Source organism: Camellia sinensis, chromosome 6 (genome assembly GCF_055761805.1).
Source record: "Camellia sinensis isolate YWXY chromosome 6, ASM5576180v1, whole genome shotgun sequence".
In the NCBI taxonomy this organism is placed as follows: domain Eukaryota; kingdom Viridiplantae; phylum Streptophyta; class Magnoliopsida; order Ericales; family Theaceae; genus Camellia; species Camellia sinensis.
Window position 1 is genome coordinate 148,110,526 of NC_138966.1, and position 19,326 is coordinate 148,129,851.

At 37.6% G+C, this 19,326-nt stretch overlaps 1 pseudogene; it reads right to left on the reverse strand.

Annotated features, from left to right (window-relative positions):
• Window positions 1-10,572: 10,572 nt before the first annotated feature.
• Window positions 10,573-13,515, reverse strand: LOC145793686 (uncharacterized; annotated as a pseudogene).
• Between the last annotated feature and the right edge of the window lie 5,811 nt (window positions 13,516-19,326).

The window sequence follows — 19,326 nt, forward strand, 5'->3', positions numbered from 1 at the left end:
CTCATGAGCATACTTGCCTTGTCATGTACATTCCTTGATTTTGGCATACCTCCAAGTTTTGAGCATGCGTTGTCTTACATGTTCTACTTTTGCATTGCGATGCATACACTAACCGGCACTGCGTGTGTCGAACTTTCGAAATCACATTGAATATATGTTGGTAGCATATTGTACTTGTTGCAATTTCTCTCTTTTGCAGGCACGATATTGTATGTACGGTTCAATTGAGGCTGGTGCAACCAGACGAATCGCGCAGGTATCGTATCTTCTCCGTGTGAGACGTGGCGGGGATTGAATAATCTTCCGCATTCTTAACTGCATGAAATGTAGTTGTTGCTTTGCATTCTTGCTTAAAACTGTTGCATCTATTTGCGAATACTTGCTTCATTACAGTTTGCTGCATTTGCACGATCATCGGGTTACCTTCGGCTTCTTGCATATCATTTGCATTTTGCCCCCTGCCTGCGGGCATGCCTGCGGGCGCATCTCTGTTTGCCCTGTATGTTTGTCTAAGTCTTCGGTCTTGTCAAAAATGGGTCGTCTCTGGGCTTTGACATTCACTCCCGTCACTTGTGACTTCCGAGTTCTGTCAAAGAGGGGCAACTGTAGACACCCCATTTTTGACCGACCTTAAGACTCAGACGTCACCGATTGAGCACTCGGTGATATTGCATGTTGTGCTTGTTCAGAAGTCTCAGAGTCGCGGCCGTAAGCCCTGCCTCCGGACTTCCGAACCCTCTTCTGTGCCTTGTCTCGGTTTGCAAACCAGACTCGGTTTTCTCTGTTTCTTTTCCTGAGGGAAGGGAGAGGTCCCGTAGACCATCTCTCAATGTCCGTAGGCTACATTTGGTGACCGTAGGCCTTTTTTCCCATTTCGGAGTCCGGTTCCCGGTTTTCGGAGCCGTCAGGCCGTGTGCCTCGGTTCGGGACCGCCTAACCGTCTCCGTTTGTTCCGATTTTTGGCATACTTCCTATTTTCTCCCTTTTGAGGGACACTGGGGGCTGAGAAACCCACTTCGAGGTCGAATACCATTTTCGGTGCTTAACAGCCCATTTTTGGGACCCCGAACTGCGTGTTTTGGCCCCGGAACTTTCATTTTGCAACGGTTTTCGTTCATTTTTGGCAGGTACCTCTGTTTTATCACTAGGAAGGTCACTGAAGGGTGGGAGGCCTGCAATTGTTGCAGCAACCAGTTATCCCTCCTCCGGAGCCTCCCGGCGCTCGTTTTTCCAACTTCCGGGCTAATGTTGAATACCTTGGAGCTAATGTTGTCAACTTTCAACCACATATCTGTGATCTACACATCTGGGAGGCCCCTAAAAGTTGGTGGCCGGCCATTAAGGTCACCTGACCCTTTTGACCCCTTTCTTCCGGGCTAATGTTGAACCCCTTGGACCTTTTTTCTTGAACTTTCAACCACATATCTGTGATCTACACATCTGGGAGGCCCCTAAAAGTTCATGGCCGGCCAGTAATCCAACTTGACCCTTTTGACCCCCTCTTTCCGAGCCAATGTTGAACCCTTTGGACCCACTTTCTTGGAATTTTAACCACATGGTTGTGTTGTACACACATAGGAGTACCTCCCCAGTATCTGGCCGGCCAGAAAAGCTCACTGACCCTTTTGACCCCTAGCCGGCCGGCTAGGTGGTGTGGCCGGCCGGCCACCTCCAGCAAAAGTGAGAGGCCGGCCTGCTTCCTTGCACTGTGCCCTTTCCAGCTGTTGGGCAATATCCCCCAGATATTTTCTGTATCCGGGGGATATTTTGTGGGGGAGTTTTCCTCTCCATTTCCCCCACCTTTACACCCCCTTTTTGATCCATATAACCAGCTGGGGGCCTTCTCTTCAAGGGTTAGAAAAACTCTTCTCCAAAGCTCCATAGCTATCTCCATCTTCTTCTTCTTCAATTCTTCAAAAAACCCTAACTCCCTAACCTTCATTCCTTCTACACCACCAAGCTCTACCACCACCATCTCATTTCCAGCAGCAAGGAGGGATTCTTGAAGGCTAAAGAAGCTGCAAATCCATCCAAGAAGCAACAAAAATTCGAATCTTCAAGGGTAAGTTACACTTTTACCCTTTTGACCCTTTTCCTTGATTCATTTCTAAGCCTCACTTGCTTTTTGTTTCAAGCTCCGGCCCTAACTGAAAAGGGCCATATTTTGAGCTCATCTTCACTTCTCATCAAGGGCTCAACCCTGTTTGAGCCCTCCATCACACACTTGCTTCATTGATCATCTTGTATGTCATAGTTTTGTATGCTATTTTTGACCCATGAGCAATTTAATTTCGAGCATGTTGTAAACTGATTTGAGGCTTATTTTGAGCCCCTCTTCAATATTGGAGGAGGGCTCAACACCATTTGGGATTTCCATGTTATACCTCCCTTTATATCTCTCTTTTCTTCCCTATTCTTGCATGCAATGGAAGCCTACCATGCTTATGTTTTCGACCATTTTACAGTTCTGGAAAAGTTCTTATTTTGGTCTATACTTCATGTTTCATTTAGGTCCTTTCATGTTTTGGGGCTTCCATAAGTCACTTCATGTTTTATCTCATTTTTGATTCGTTTTCTTGCATGTTTAGTTAGTCTACCATGCTTTTGTTTTTGGCCATTTTACAGGCCTAGAGATAGTCTTATTTCGGCCTATACTTCATGTTTTATCAAGGGTCCTTGGCTGTTTGGTGATTATTTTGCATACCTCATGTTATAGCCATGTTTGAGCCCCATTTTGCATCACATTTCTACCATGTTTGCATACTGTTTTGGCCATTTTACAGTTCTGAAAATATTCATATTTTTGGTTCCTCTTCAATGTTGTAGAAGGAAATTTTTCAGTTTGGATTTTTCTTATGCCACTTGCTTCATTATCTCTCAAAGATACCGTATTCTTGCATGCCATTTTTACCATATCTATACTTGCTGTTTGGCCATGCTATAAACTGGAAAAGTGCTTATTGGGTGCCTAGATTCGCATCTCGGGGCATTTCCTCGCATTTCATGTCATTTTGCTTCATTTCGGGACTGTTTTCCCCCATATTTTGTTGCTGAAATTCCATTAGCATGCTTGCATATCATTTTTGTCATTCCATTGCATTTTGTCATTGCCTCGGTTTGCGTGCCCGTGTGCACGCATTTCGAGGCACCCTATTTTTATCCGCCGGCATCCGATGTGAGTGTGGCTGAGGCTCACTCATGTTGGTGTAAGCCCATTTGTCATTTCCATGTCATTCCATTGCATTTTGTCATTGCCTCGGTCTGCGTGCCCGTGTGCACGCATTTCGAGGCACCCTTTTTTATCTGCCGGCATCCGATGTGAGTGTGGCTGAGGCTCACTCATGTTGGTATAAGTCCATTTGTCATTTCCATGTCATTTCATCACATTTTATCATTGCCTCGGTTTCCGTGCCCGTGTGCACGCATTTCGAGGCACTTCATTTTTATCCGACGGCATCCTATGTGAGTGTGGCTGAGGCTCACTCATGTTGGTATAAGCCCATATCATGTTTCCATGCCATTGCATCATATTCTGTCATCGCCTCGGTTTGCGTGCCCGTGTGCACGCACTTCGAGGCGCCTCATTTGTATTGCATTTTATTATTGCCTCGGTTTCCGTGCCCGTGTGCACGCATTTCGAGGCACTTCATTTTTATCCGACGGCATCCTATGTGAGTGTGGCTGAGGCTCACTCATGTTGGTATAAGCCCATATCATGTTTCCATGCCATTGCATCATTTCCATCTCCATTTTCATTGCGTTTATCATTGCCTCGGTTTGCGTGCCCGTGTGCACGCACTTCGAGGCACTCCATTTTCATTGCATTTATCATCGTCTCGGTTTGCGTGCCCGTGTGCACGCACTTCGAGGCACTCCATTTTCATTGCATTTATCATCGCCTCGGTTTGCGTGCCCGTGTGCATGTACTTCGAGGCATCTCATTTTCATTCGCATTGTTTCTGCCATCGCCTCGGTTTACGTGCCCGTGTGCACGCACTTCGAGGCACCTCATTTTCATTACATTTTGGTCATTTTCTCGGTTCGCATGCCCGTGTGCACGCATTTCGAGGCATGTCATCCCATAGCATTGTGCATGTTAGGATTGTATCTTAGTTGCATTTCATGCATATCATGCATATTGCATCGTGTCCGGAATAGGAGTTAGACCCGGGCACGGGAAACGAGGTACATTTCGTACTCCGAGTGACGGAATGTGTCTCAATTCCCCAGTCACCGACACTCCGGATTATCCATGATGGAGTTAGGTTTTAGCTGTAGTTTCATGTGCATTCATCCTATATTGAGTTGTGCATTTCGACTCCTCGGCCATCATGCCTCGGTATGCGTGATTGGTGGCACGAGGTTCGAGACATGCATATATCTGTGCAGATACATTGCTATGCCCCTTTTCTGCTCTCTGTTGCAGCAAAATCAGGAATCAGCAACTTTTTGGGGCTTTGGCACGCATTTCAAGAAAAGGTGTAAACAGAGGCTAATTGGGGCATTCCGGTGGATTTCCGCGCAAGACAACCCGGGCATGCATCATCCATCAGAAGCGAGGCAGTCCCTGGCTTGCACGCCAGTTTTATTTGCTTTCTTAGTTAATTATTTAATTAATTAGGATTTTGTAATATTTTGGACTGTAATATTCTTTTATTCGGGACTGTAATATTTGGACTGTATATTTATTCGGACCCTCTGCGCGAGGGCCACAACTGTAATAAGTGTGCGTGTGTGTGTTGTATGTCTTCCAACCCCACGTCTTTCTCCCTTTTATTTACCTGCTTATGATGGTTAGATTAGGGCATGTTTAAATTAGCATACAGTATGACAGCATGTTTGCATCATTCATCTGTATTGCATGCACCGGGCTCGGCGCATCATACTAACTGCATTGTACTTTCAATTCCAAATTGAATACATGTTAGCTGTAGCATTTCATATGCCATCTTAGAATAGCCGAGCCTACTATAATTGCATTTTGCATGTGTTGCATTAGGCATTTCTGTATACTTAGGATCATGCATGATTTCTAATGAGTTTCTGTTTTGGCTTGGAGTACTCGGTAAGTTTTTATGCTTTAGCATCCTTGCATGCGTGTGAGTGTTGCCATGATAGCATGCTTACCATGAGGCTATGTGCTTATCTGACATATCTGCCTGAATGCCTGTGGGTGAAGGTTGAGTTATCTGAATTGGAATAAATCATCAAACGTTTCGAGCCTACCTGCGGGTAGCAAACCATTTTCAAAAACAAACAAGAAGTGTTTTGTTCCAATTCAGGCGATCCGGTCTATACTTGTATGCTGTGCGCATCACGTAGTAACCTAGGCTAATAACCGGTTTAAGAACTCGCAATGTTTTCAAAAATTGATATCATGGTTAGTAGAGGCCGGTCTATGACCGGGCGAGCAGGGGTGCTCACGAAGTGACCTTCCCCAATCGTACCCAAGTTCCCGAGCCGAGGCAACTTTGGTGATGACGGACACGTGGCCTTTTGGCACCGAGTCAGGGTTTCCTAAATTTCCCAAAATAAAATATTTAGGTGGCGACTCTGTATCTGGCAAAGCAGTCCATGTTTGGCACTACTTTTTCAAAAAAATCTATTTCTCAAAATGATTTTGCCGGATTTGGACTCTTTGGTTCAGATTTAGAACCGTGACAACCTGAGAGTCCGAGCTGTAGCGAGGTCCCCCGCGGGCTTGTTACAATGTGTAAAAAAAATCATGGGAGAATGTGATATTTTGAAGCATGCATAATCTATGTGTAATTTTTTTTTACTGTAAAGTTTGTGAAGATGGGCATGGTGCTTTTAATCCTTAATATTACTAATTTCCAAACTAAATTATGCATCCTTAAAAAACAATACACTAGAAAAAAAATTATACAGGATCTTTTACAAAGATATATAAAATTTTTCAATTAGAAGAGAGAAGTAACTAAAGTTTAAAGTGTATTTTAATTAAAATTTTCTTTAAATTATGATTAGGTCAAACTTTTGTAGGATTGGGTTGAAAAACCTATGGAGCTCAAGAGGATAAATAAGACTACATTACTCCGATGAAATTGTAATAAGGTATCCTTACTCCGTATTGTTTCAATATCTATTTTTCGTACTGTTTCAATATGCTAATGTTATTGTTTTTTAGATTATTGTGCATGCTCCTCACTGGAAAAAGTACACAGAAGTTGATACATGGACATTTCATAATGTGATGGAGAACGAGTTTTAAGGCGTCCAAGCGCTTTAGAGGCATCCAAGTACTTTTTAAAAAAAGAACAAGTTTGAAGACATTATATGGCATACATTTTGCAAAGTTGACAAATATTTTGTAAAGTATATCCTTAATGTTAACCACTTTTGTAAAGCTTCCTACTGATATGTACTTCAATAGATTTTTAATATTTTTGTAAAGTCCTCTTATCAATGTAAAAGATTGGACCTTATGGATGGTTATTGAGTGTGGACTGTAAAGTGCCCTTGAAAATTCACTAAATTTAATTGCAACAATTTAATTTAGTATGTTTGCATATTTTGGTGGAAGTCACATATGCTAGATATGGATTTTTGTGTAAATTTAGTGTCAATTGTGTAGGATGTTAGAATTACATTGAAAAAGAATAATTTATTAGTGGATTGAAGGAGGAGGATGTTATAGTATTGTTGCCACTTAATTCCCCCCCCCCCCCCCAAAAAAAAAAAAAAAAAAAAAACACATTGATCATGGTTATAAATTTTATGTTTCTTGATTAAGAAAGACCAGTGTATTTTGATGCACTATTTTCATGGTTTGTTTCTGAATTCATTTATCTTTTCAGGACCTCTGACATTCCAACACAGGTAATTGTGAAATTAGCTTGGGTTTGTTGTATCATCCATGATATTCTGGTATCAACAATAAAGTTAGTCTTCAAAGTAACTTGGGTTAGTTTTATTTCATTTATTTATAAGTAGTCAGTTGAAACTATGAAAAAGTTGGAAGGATTTGAACTATTCCTATTGATATTTGATGTTTTATTAGACTGATTTGAACTATTCCTTAAATAGAGTTGATTTTGAAAATATGTTAGAGAATGAGGTGGGAACTCTTGAAGGCACCACCCCAATTATGTGAATGAGGTGGGAAGCCTACATTCATGATAAATTCATTAGGAAATAAAAGATTTAAAATTTATTGGTTATTTCAATTTTCTTTATATCTTTTGTTCCTCTTTCTATGTGAAGTTTTAAATTGGAGTGATATTATCATTTTGAATTGATTCATTATAATTGAATTTCGTAGCACTTGTGGTATCAAAAAAAATTGTTCTCAGTGCCTTCAGGCACGGGTTATCCTTAGATCGGTGGGTCTGTTGGGTGCTAGCCTTGCTAGATCAGTGGGTCCAAATCAGCGACATCGCGGCAACAAATCGGAGGAGAGGATTTTCTTGACCTTAATCATCAGTTTCTCAATGTTTAATAGGTTAGCTCTCATGACTACATTTGTTTCTTCAATATGACTATATTTGTTCATTTCTCATGAGGTTCTACTTCAGCCCAAAATTTAAGAATTAGGATACTTTGTCAGTGACTCAGTGCTGAATTTATCTGTGAATAGAATCAATACTTTGTTTAACAGAGAAACCTTCTATTTGTTAGTCTACTTTCAAATTCTATTTTTTTCATAGTGTAATGATTTAACTATGTTTATTGTGGAATCTAATCTCTTTTTGTTCTTGGTATTATTGATTGGCAAGTTATTGATATTGACATAAATAGTGCATCTCTAGCTTAAATTTTATATTATTGATATTAGCAGGTTTAGAATTTTATATTATTATGTGTGTGGTTTTGATTGATTACTTGAATTAGATGATTTGATTCTTGGTCCAAAAAAACTAACAAAATGTATAGGAAAACAATGTGCAACCTTTGTTTTTCCCCTCAATATTTAATGTATATTTGTAATCTCATCATACACCACCAGTTCAGCCCACGTGTGTTTGGATTTTGTTTAGGCTGAAGATTCATAATGGAATGATTCCCACTCACTCCCACCCCCTATCTCAATTAAAATTTTGGTTTCGTTTAATTGGTACAAATGTATTCAATTTCCATGGAATTCGAAACTTTACCAATGTAAGCAAGACGGTAAATTCAATAAACCAGATGTAAATTCAATATCTATAAAATTTTGGTTTATTGAGTTATTGATATTGTTTAATTGGCATGAGTTATTGACATAAAGGTAAATTCATGAGTTAATTTGTTTTAGACTTATAGAAGTTGAGTCTGAGTTTTTATTCACTAAGATTCAAATTCATGGCTTCTTTGTGTTAATGATAGATATTTGAATTTTTTTTTCAGTTAATTGGTTTTGAATTTCATAACTTAATTATTTGGATTTATAGTATCATCCTATTCAATCTTTGATTAATCTCATTAACAAAAGTCTTCTTATTTACATAGAATCCTCTAATTGGTTGTTTATAATTTCATCATTATCAGTTGGTTTAACAGAGAAGCCTTCTGTTTGTTAGTCTACTTTCAAATTCTATTTTTTTCATAGTGTAATGATTTAGCTATGTTTATTGTGGAATCTAATCTCTTTTTGTTCTTGGTATTATTGATTGGCAGGTTATTGATATTGACATGTTTAGAATTTTATATTATTGTGTTGTTTTGATTGATTGCTTGAATTAGATGGTTTGATTCTTGGTCTAAAGAAACTAACAAAATGCATAGGAAAACAATATGCAATAACTCAGATCGTTGTCAGATTGATTCAATTCAGTTAAATTGACAGTATTAGGTAATAGTAAAATCAACTTATACTGTCTTTTGAGTATAAATAGGACAGTTTCATGATTTCATCATAAAATAACCACATTTCATCGTAAAAGGACCACCAGTGCCTATGGCACTCCAAGTTTTTAAAAAAGAAGAAACACATTCAAGTTTTTTTTACACAACGTGCATGGTTTTTGTAGGGAATGTTTTAAATCACAACTTTGAGCACTGAAGTACGATCTCTTCAATCATTCCAATTTTTTTTTATCTTATTGAGGTGGTGGTAATTTCCACTTTATGGTTAAGCCTTCTAATTGTTGAATTTAAAAAAGCCTTCGAATCATGTCATTACGCACTACCTAATAAATTGTATTATAAAAATTTATTACACATAAATTGTTCGATCTCATGTAATTGTTTTGTTTTTTGTGAATCCTTGGCACTCGATTAGAGTGATATATTTTGACTTTGACTTTTAAATTTGTTTATTCCTTCAAATTTTAGGTGAATAAAAGTGACAATTGTCCATGATATTGCAGAAGGTAACATCTTTGTATTTAGATTTTTTTTATTGAGTTTCTCATTACGCATTCTTTTGCTGTGATGAGTATATTGAAGAAAAACAATGATAGTGAGAATCTTGAGTAAATTGTTGTATAATAATTAACTGGGCAAAACTTTTTGCCATTGCCATGAGCCTGCCTGTAATGGGATTCCAAATTAGATGTAATTATTTATTTTCATTTGTTTTCGTGTATTATCTAAATTGTTAAATTCTTCGTGCTAAATTGAAAAAAAAAAAAGAAAAAAGAGTTATACTTGGCAATTCATATTCATTTTTTTTTTCCCGATACAATTCATATTCATATTCATCAAGCAGCAACATGTGAACTCACAAGTCATGATATACGCTAATCAAGAGACTTGGGAACTAAATTGAAAGGTGCTTGATCATATATTCAATTCCTATTAATTCATAGTTATTGGTTTCTCTGTTTTTCAAAGGTAATATGATTTTTCCTCTTATGATTTTTTTTAATTGACTTTTTAAAGTGAATTTAAGCATTTGAGTGATTTTCTTGCAGGTGACTAATCCACCTTACAAATGTTAGAATTGTGTTGTTTCTCTATGTGTGTTGATAGTTGGCTCTTTCATTCTAAACCGGATGATTAATCTCTTCTTTTTTTTTTAAAGCTAGGGTTGTTTTTTTTAAAGCTGAAATTGATTACTCTTTTTCTTATGCTACACTGAAATATAGAATTCATTATTTGGACTTAATTTAAGTTTACTATTTGAGATATATGAATATTTTTATCAGTTCAATGTGTAAAAACAATTTCAACTTCTTATCTGTGAAGTTATAAATTGAAATAATATTATTATTTTGAATTAATTTATTACAATTGAATTCCATAACAGATGTGATACCAAAAAAATTGTTGACCGTGCCTAGATATGATACCAAAAAAATTGTTGACCATGTCTTCAGGCACGGGTTATTTCTAGTTCATATATGTGACATATAATAAATATATATACTTATATATTTTGTGCGTGTCTTCCACATGTTGTGTCCTACATTTTTGGAAAATTGACGTGTCGGCATGTCCATGCATATCTATGCCGTGTCACATATCTGTGTTCGTGCTTCTTAGAACACAATGCAAAACTAAATCAGAGTAAGAAATAAAGTTTTCTCAACCAGTCGACAGAGAACAGATCTATAAAAAAAAAATCAGCAAACTTCTACAGTTAAACAAGTAAAACAACAAATAGCAGCTCAATTTATTTTTTTGTCTTCCTCAAGTTTGAAGACATTTTAACACAATAACCTATAAAAGATATGACTATTAATGGTCAGTCTCTGTGTTAATCTACCACTGATATAGGTGAAGGAAACTTGCTTCCAATTGCATACCTGTTCAATGTTGTACCCAGGGTTTGGATCATTAGACAGAGTTAGAACCCTCGCAAACCGGTCCAAGCAATTCCCAACAACAATATCTATAGTCTCACCAAAAATCCGATACCGCCCCTCGCTATATGCAATCACCTGTGTGTTCCCACCACTTACATATAGCACAACAGGGTCATCTGCTCCAGTGACAATCCTTCCCATCTCAATATGAGCAACACAATGATTTACTGCAACAATGGGTTTCTTCCAAAGTTGTGAAAGAGCCCGAACAGCAATAGTGGCAACCTGTAATGGCGCACCCATGCCTGGTCCTTTAGTGTAACAAAGACAGTCAATGTCATTTGGAGTTATCTGCGCAGTCTTGAGAGCATATTTGATAAGCGGCAGGATGTGTTGGAGATGGTGTTGGGCAGTTTCTATAGCGATCCCGGTTGTCCCTTTACTGTTCTGTTGTATTTCGGACTCGGTTCCGTGATGTTGGTGGTGGTACACCTTGTTGTCATCCTTTAATTCCACTTGATTGAGTTTTAGAATGTATGGGGCAGAGTTGTTACAGGTTGGTTAGGCTTGGGTTTCAATTCTTTGTTGCCCAGTTTTTAGGAGGTCCGATCGAGCGGGTCTTCTTGCGCTCGAGCGGAGATTATGTGCTCCCAGTTTTTCGTGTCCCTGCAAAACTTCTGCGGGTGTGGTTTTTACGCTCGAGCGGGTTTGTTTACGCTCGAGCGGTGGCGCTCGAACGGGTACTTTGGCGCTCGAGAGGGTAGTACCTTTTTGGTGTAAGTTCTGGGAGGGGCAAATCTACGCTCGAGCAAACTGGTTTTCGCGCTCGAGTGGATGTGCTTTATTCTTGTGTCTTGGCGCTCGAGCGGACCTAGTTTTTGTTCTTGACACTCGAGCGTTGTGTTTTCCGCTCGAGCGGGAATGTCGTATATCAGTTGGCTGTGGGACAGTTTTAAATCACTTTTTCTTATTCTTTCTCTCTCTTACTTTTCCGAAAAAAAGCCATTTGAGAACTCCTCTCTCTAAAACCTTAACTTCTCTCTAAGTATTGATCTAGCTAGGGTGTTTTCCTCACCTTTGGCCTTTACAAAAGAGTTGTTGATCGTTGAGGGCTATCTTTTGATCCGAGAAATTCGTGGTTTGGAGCATTTTCATTTTCTTCACCTTCTTGGTTGGGAGTCATCTTTTGAGGTAGGGATAACCTACTCCTCACTATGGGCTTTATCTTTAAATTTTAGTATTTTGAGATGTTGGGGTTGGTTTGGTAATTTTGTGAAAGTTTGGGGCTTTTGTGTAAATTTACAAAAGTTGGGGTTTTAACTATATAAAACCTAGATGCATGTTTGGCATGGAAAAGTGAAATTAATGTTAAAACATTAATGAAAATGGAACCTAAGGGTTGTAATGTTAATTATGGAATATGCCCTAATTACATTGGTTAATTAATTCGTATAATTAATTATGAGAAACGAGGAATTGATTTGGAAAGGTATGGGATTAAAGGGTGTGGTTGGTCCATTTATCGCTCACCTAGTTGAAATGTTGATTATATATCCATTGTTGCATTTATTTTCTGTATAGAAATAACTGCTTTGGGCTATCGGTGGAGGATAGTCTTGATTGTTGTAGACAATGCATGATGATTAGGCAAACTGAAACTAATCACTGGAATGTGTCATTGAGTATGACGGTTGAAAGAATACATTAAATTTATGTGTTGTGTGATGATGTGTATAATTATTATTTATATGCATTGTGTCGTGTTGGAGGAGATAGGGAATGTACTCCACGGTTTAGGGGATGATAGGGGATGGACCTCTAAACCGGATGTTGTTGGGAGAAGATAGGGGATGGACTCCATAGATAGAGCTCATATGCTTATCTAGTAATGTGTTGACATAGCTCATATGCTTGTCTTTGGAAGTGTGATAGTGCTCTTATGCATATCTATGGAAGTGATGATATAGCTTGTATGCTTATCTGCTGATGTGTTGATATAGCTAGTACGCTTATCTAATATGAATTGGGAAGAAGTTTAATATGAGTTACTGTCTCATATAAGTTGTTTGGCCAGGTTCTGAGCCGTGGTTATAAATTGAGAATTGAAAAGAATTGGAAAATGGATTGTAACATGGACTTGTATGTCATGAAACTGTAAAGTGTGATAAGGGAAAGTATCAGTGTTGGCCATCTATCAACTGCTAATCTTTTAGTCATTGTTCATATTTGGTTTAGTGTATTTCTACTGGGCTGTGGCTCACCCTATATGGGAATATCATTTTCAGGTACAGGTAGCATGCCACCTCCAAGGACGTAGCTTGGGAGGCTAGAGGCGGGCAGACTTTTGTTGTTTAGTTTCTTTGATGTATTACATGTATATTCAAGCCAATGGCTTAATGTGTAAATGAGTTAGAACTCTTTTGTTGTAACCAAGTGTTAACTTGGAAAGCTGTAAACCTTTAGGGCACTTGCCTTTGTCGTTAACATGTAATACTTTTTGGTAATGGAACTCTGATGATTAAAAGAATGTGGAGCTTTTATATATCAATGCATGTCTATATTGATGGGTTTAATGTTATTATTTTGAGGACGTTACAGTTTCTCGGGGAAGGAATCCCTGCCCTGGTGGGGTAACATAGGTGTGTCTTGGGTTTGATAAAATTGAGCCATCAAGGGTCACAACCCTAACACCAATCTTATTGGCTGACCCCTCAAACCCTAGAGCTATCATCTTCTTCATCCTTAAGAATAATATGCCCGACTCAAATCCAACAATGTCTACAAATTAGGTTGATGACTTCAACTGAAATTATGTATTCCTGTTATCTGGGAAGAAAAAATACATAGTTAAGAGATTCCGTCACGACTAGATATATATACTAGTAGCGAGGCATCGTGTGTTGCACGATTGGAGGTGCCAGTAGTGATTATGAAGTTGTAACATGAACATAGACAATAATAGCATTGTAGTGGAAAAAAATAAAATGGGCTCAATGTTGGAAATAAATTGAATCAAAAGTACGGCGAAAGGAGGCTTTTGTTGAGATGATTTCTTAGAAAAGGTTGAACTTCAATTTGTCAACATTAATTGTCAATTAAAAGATTTGAAATGTTTTTTTCCCATATTTTTTTGAGGACTCCATTTTTGGAGTCAAATGAATGGTTTTTATTGAAACTGAAACCCATTTCTCCAATTTAAAAATACTATACCTTTTTTTTTTTAATGTTTATTTATTAGATTGACTCCAAAATAGTAAATAAAAATTTTAGACTATCTCAAATAGAAAACAAAGACTATATTAACCCCTAAATCCTATTTTACATAGTTTTTATTCAATTGAATGGGGTGACTTTGTCTTTATTCAACCGAATAGGGTGTGACTTAAATTATTTAAATCAAAACCTTGTTTTTTATTTATTTTATGTATACTAGATTGACTTCAAAACAGTAAATGAAAATTTTAGCATCTCAAATAGAAAACAAAAAAACTATTGAACGCAAAATCCTATTTTACATAATTTTTTATTGAAAAGGATTGGGCTACTAAAATTATTTAATCATGTCATGGTTCCCCTTAATGGAAATAGCAAGTTCTTCATTCTTGCACGAGATATATGTTCCGAGCTAGGCAGAGTTGCCAGTTATTCTGAACTCGCCTCCAAGAGATGATTCTAAATCTAACTTCTTCAATTAGATTAAGAATTGTTTAATTTCTTTTCCTCTTAAAGACTCTGTTGTTCATCTAAAGAAAAGGTTATCCACTACTTTTTTTTATTATCTAATTTGTGAACACGCTAATTCTAAAAGGAAAATTATTTGAATCATGTGGCAATGGCATTTTTATAATTAACCAAAAATATCAAAGCCGAACGGAAGGTTTCAATTTTCATTATTCAAAAACTATATCCAACTGTTTGTTGTATAATTGATTGGTTTGGTTTGGTCTGGTTGGTTTTTTCAATAGACAATGAAAACTAAACCTACCAAAAACAAAACAAATATCAACAGTTGAATCAAAACATGAACAACATCTGGAAACAATGATACACTGATTTTTGCTTAATATATTCGTGAGGATAAGTCTAGGGAAATTTTACGAATAGAATTGAGCTTAGGGTTTCAAAAAATTAAGTCGTTTCTAAAAACTTTGGTTTTTAAAGAAATTAGGGTTTAAAAAATTATGGGTTTTATTCAGGTAAGGCCTTGAGGAAATGAATCAGTGGATGTGGAGTGTGGACTTACTGTAGCCGACGGAGATGGAGAGAGACAATCATTGCCTGAGAGCTTGAGCTTGAGGCTGATATGGATGTGGAGTGTGAACTAACTATAATCGCCGGAGAGTGAGAGTGAGAGTGAGAGTGACAGAGTGACGCCGATAGCTTGAGGGTTAGGGTTTCTATGATGAGAGTGGAGAAGAGAATGTAGGCGGGGTTAAGGTTAGGGTTAGGCTGAAGTTTGACGACAGAGGCGAGAGAGATGCTGTGCTGCTGCTGTGTGATGGACTTCGAGAGAGGCGCGAAAGAGAGAGGGAGCAATGCGACTCAATGCGACATGCATCGACGGCTGGGATTCCCTATTAAAATATTATATTTTTTATTATCCTAAAATATTATCCTCTTTTTAAAAATTAATAACTAAAATAATATAAATTTTCTATTTTGCCATTCTTTTAAATTTATATACTAAAAATATAATTATAATAATTGATATTTTCAAAAAAAAATTCAAAGGATAATTTTGAAAAGTTAATATTTTTTAATGTAATAATTATACTATCAAAAAAAATTAAATTCCTTAAAAATGACTAAAACTTTGGTACAGATGGAGTATTTACCTTGTTGGGTTCCATCCTCACTGAAAAATTCTAATATACACCTTTATAACTTTATTTTAGTTATTATTATAAGTTCTTTAGTTATATCTCATGTACACTATAGTGTCCGTTAAAAAAAGTATACCATATAGTTATGATCAATTTTTTTTATTTAGTTATAACTTTATTTTTGTTATTATTATGAGTTCTTTAGTTATATTTCATGTACACTATACTGTTTTCCACAGTCCCTTCTGGTTTGAATTTTTCAAAACTAAGGCTCAGATTGTTTTTACAATTTGTTTTGATCAAAAATATTTTACTCATTTTTTGTTATTTAGTTGAATAAAAAGTAAGTAAAATATTTTTTAAGGAAAATATTTTTACATCATTCGTACAAAAATGATTTACCTTTAAAAATTTTGTAAGTTAATTTTTACAAAGTTAACTCTTAATCACTACATTTTTAACGCATTTAACATTTTCAAATAAATATCTTAACTCACTAAAAAATCATAAATGACAATTTATTGAATCAAAATTTCTCTTTTTGACAATAAAATATTTTAGCTTCAAGTGTTAACCAAATGCCGAAAAACAAAAATATTTTATGTCAACACAAACGGAGCCTTAAAAACAACCCCAAAAAAATATTTATTTTTTCAATATTTTAAGAAAAAAAATTAATTTTACAAAATTAAAAATTAAAATATATTTAAAAAAAATTTAAATTATTTTCTCTCTCACAAAAATAAAATCATATATGACATTTTTTATTTTTTTCACCAATTTTTCTTTTAATCATTTTAAAATAAAAAACAAAAATAAATTCTACAAATCACACCAAAGAGAGTCAATTATTCTATTTACACATAAATTAATAACAATTGGACACAACACAACCTCTTCACACATGCGTGTGAAATTCATAAAAACATGAGACCCACTTCATGTAACAAAGATTATATTCAATTGGTGTTAATTTTTGTATTCTTAAATTTTTTTTAAAAAAATTGGTCCAATTAGCTAGTCCAATTTTTGAGTTCTTTCCTAATATATAGAAGTCTTCAAACCCTGTTGTGGAGGGCATATTTTGTGAATGACAACACGTAGCCAATGTGGCACCAAAGTGTCAGCCGAGGTGCCACGTGTTGTGGTCATGGCACCGAGGTAATCGTGGCTAGGCTGAGATTATTTGCGGAGATATCGGAATCCGAGATGAGCGGATAAAGGACAAGAGTCTTAGAATGGGAGAGAACTTCAGTCTGGATAAGGATAAGGCTCTTAGAGAGTTTATCTCTATCTGGCTGGGAGTCCTAGATGAGCATTGAGCCAGAGTCCATTGAAGTTAGGCTTCTACAGGGATCAGATTAGTACTAGCTATAAAAGTAAGGCACCATTGTGGGTCTAAAGTACGCTTTTTATATTCTGGCTAGTGAGTTAAGCACTAATTGCTATCTTTGAGAGATAACTGAGTACTAACTTGATCGTCGGAGTGCCCCCGGGTGGACGAACCACTGCCAAAATCATATCCTTCTGTGACAGGTTGTTCGGGCGTAATCTATTATGTCTGTGCTCTCCTGCTGAGTTCCTGTTTGGCAGTGTGGTCAGAAATCAGCACCCACAATTTGGCGCCGTCTGTGGGAAACTTAAGAAGAATAGATGGCCAACAACGAGCTGAAAGAAAGAATTGGGGGGCGACATCCTTAGTGGGAGTGGTAAAAACGCTGAACCTAACATAGAGGAGGATAACTGCAATGAAGAATCTCGGGATAAAAATCCCGGAGAAAAAGACGTCGACCAAGAGGGAGACGTACCGAAAAAAGCATGTCAGGGCGGGTATTACAACGAAAGCGACCTTCAGATATGGAAAGATAGATGCATAAGGAGGGACGGCGAGATGAAGGGGATGGAAAACAAATTGGTAGACCTGCAATCGGTTGTCAATTTCATGATGCAGAACAATGTCATGCAGCCATCATTCCCATTGGAGGACACGCTGATTCCAACGGCCAAGAACGATGCCCAGAAAGGGGGGTAGAAAGCAATCCCCGCAGTCCCTCAACATGAGAGGGTAAGGGAGCATTCGCATTGGCCTTCGAGGGAGATCGGGCGAGAAGAATCAATAAAAGAAGAGTCTCAGAAGACACATCATGCCAAAGAAGCCTACACCAAAGAACATCGGCATGTTCAAGGGAAGGAGCTTTGTTTTGACACGACGAATGGAGGGAGGTCCAAGAGGACTCATAACAACACCGGGAGTAACGCACCAAAAAGACTGAAATCCGTAGACAGCCGAGCTCCTGGATGGACCAAGGAGGATTTAAGGGACTACCTCCAGAGGAAGCGACAAGATGCCGAGGTCACCTTCCCGATCAAGCTGAGAACACCATTCTCGGTAGAATTGGACAAGTTTGAAGCCCCGAAAAGGTTCTACATACCGAGATTCCAGATATACGATGTTTAGTCTGATCCCAACTTTCATGTCGGCTTATATTTGAACTCAATGGCACTGTCTATTGAGAACGAGCCATTGTTCTATAAGGTGTTCCCCTCATCCTTTGGGGAAATCGCATCAGATTGGTTTCACAAGTTGCCGAAAGGAACTGTGAAAAGTTGGGAAGGCCAGGCCGAGATGTTTGTAGCCAAGTTTATTACAAACAAACTACAACTATGGAGGGTAGACTCCCTAATGGCCTTGAGGATTGGCGAGGATGAAAACCTCAGGGCTTATGCCAAAAAGTATTATAAGATGTTTAACCAAATACCAAGGTGCAACTACGAGGTGGCGGTCGTATCTTTTAAGAATGGCCTAAACGATGATTGTTTGCTTCGAAAGTCATTGGCGAAGACTCTGCCAAAGAGTATGGAAGAGTTCATGGCAAGGATCAAAAAATACGCTAGAGCAAAAGAGGATACGCCAGGGACAAAGGCGTCGAAGCAAGAGAAGAGGAACGACTCGCCGAAGCGAGGCCGAGTGTCATGACCCAAATTTGCCCCATGGATTAGAGTCATAACCGGCCAGTAATCATGAGATTACCTACGACCTTAGTCAGAAATCAATCCGTACTTAATGACAGGGGCTAAATTGCGAAAGAAATTTTTTCAAAGATTATCCATTGAGCTGTGCATACATGGCTTAAACAACATTCTTACATTCACACAATAACTCACACCATATGCGTATTCACAATGAGTATGTCATACATACACCCAGGATCATTCAAAACCAGTGCTAGCAAAAATTCAAATTATATATGGTCGGTCAAGGTTTATGCTACATGACCACAAAAGGTTCAAAAGAGCAGTAAAGCAAAAGCAAGGCCTCTACATGAGGCGACCTTGGTTGACTTCACAAGACTTGGTTTCTCAATGCTCACTGGGGCTGGGGCTGGGGCTGGCGCTGGAGCTGGGGCTAGGGTTGGACATCCCGATGCTCACCTACATACATATAAATACAGAGTGAGCTAATGCCCAGTGAATAATACCAGAGTAAAGAGGTTAATGAATGAGATTCGTTCATGAATGGATCATATTTATAATTTAAACATTTGAACTACTATTCTGTCCATATCAAATTTATAGATCATAATTTAAATTTATGCATGCATGTATGATTTGATACTTAATTTTTCATAATTAACATGCTACATGCTATATTATGCATATTCATGGCAATTTTCTACATGCATGGCTACATTGACTTCAAATTCACCAAATTGAACTCAATTCATATGCTTGATTACAATTTATCCTTAAGTTCACATAATTACAACTCAAACTTATGAATATATGTCTAAACACTCACCTAGAGGCTCAATTCT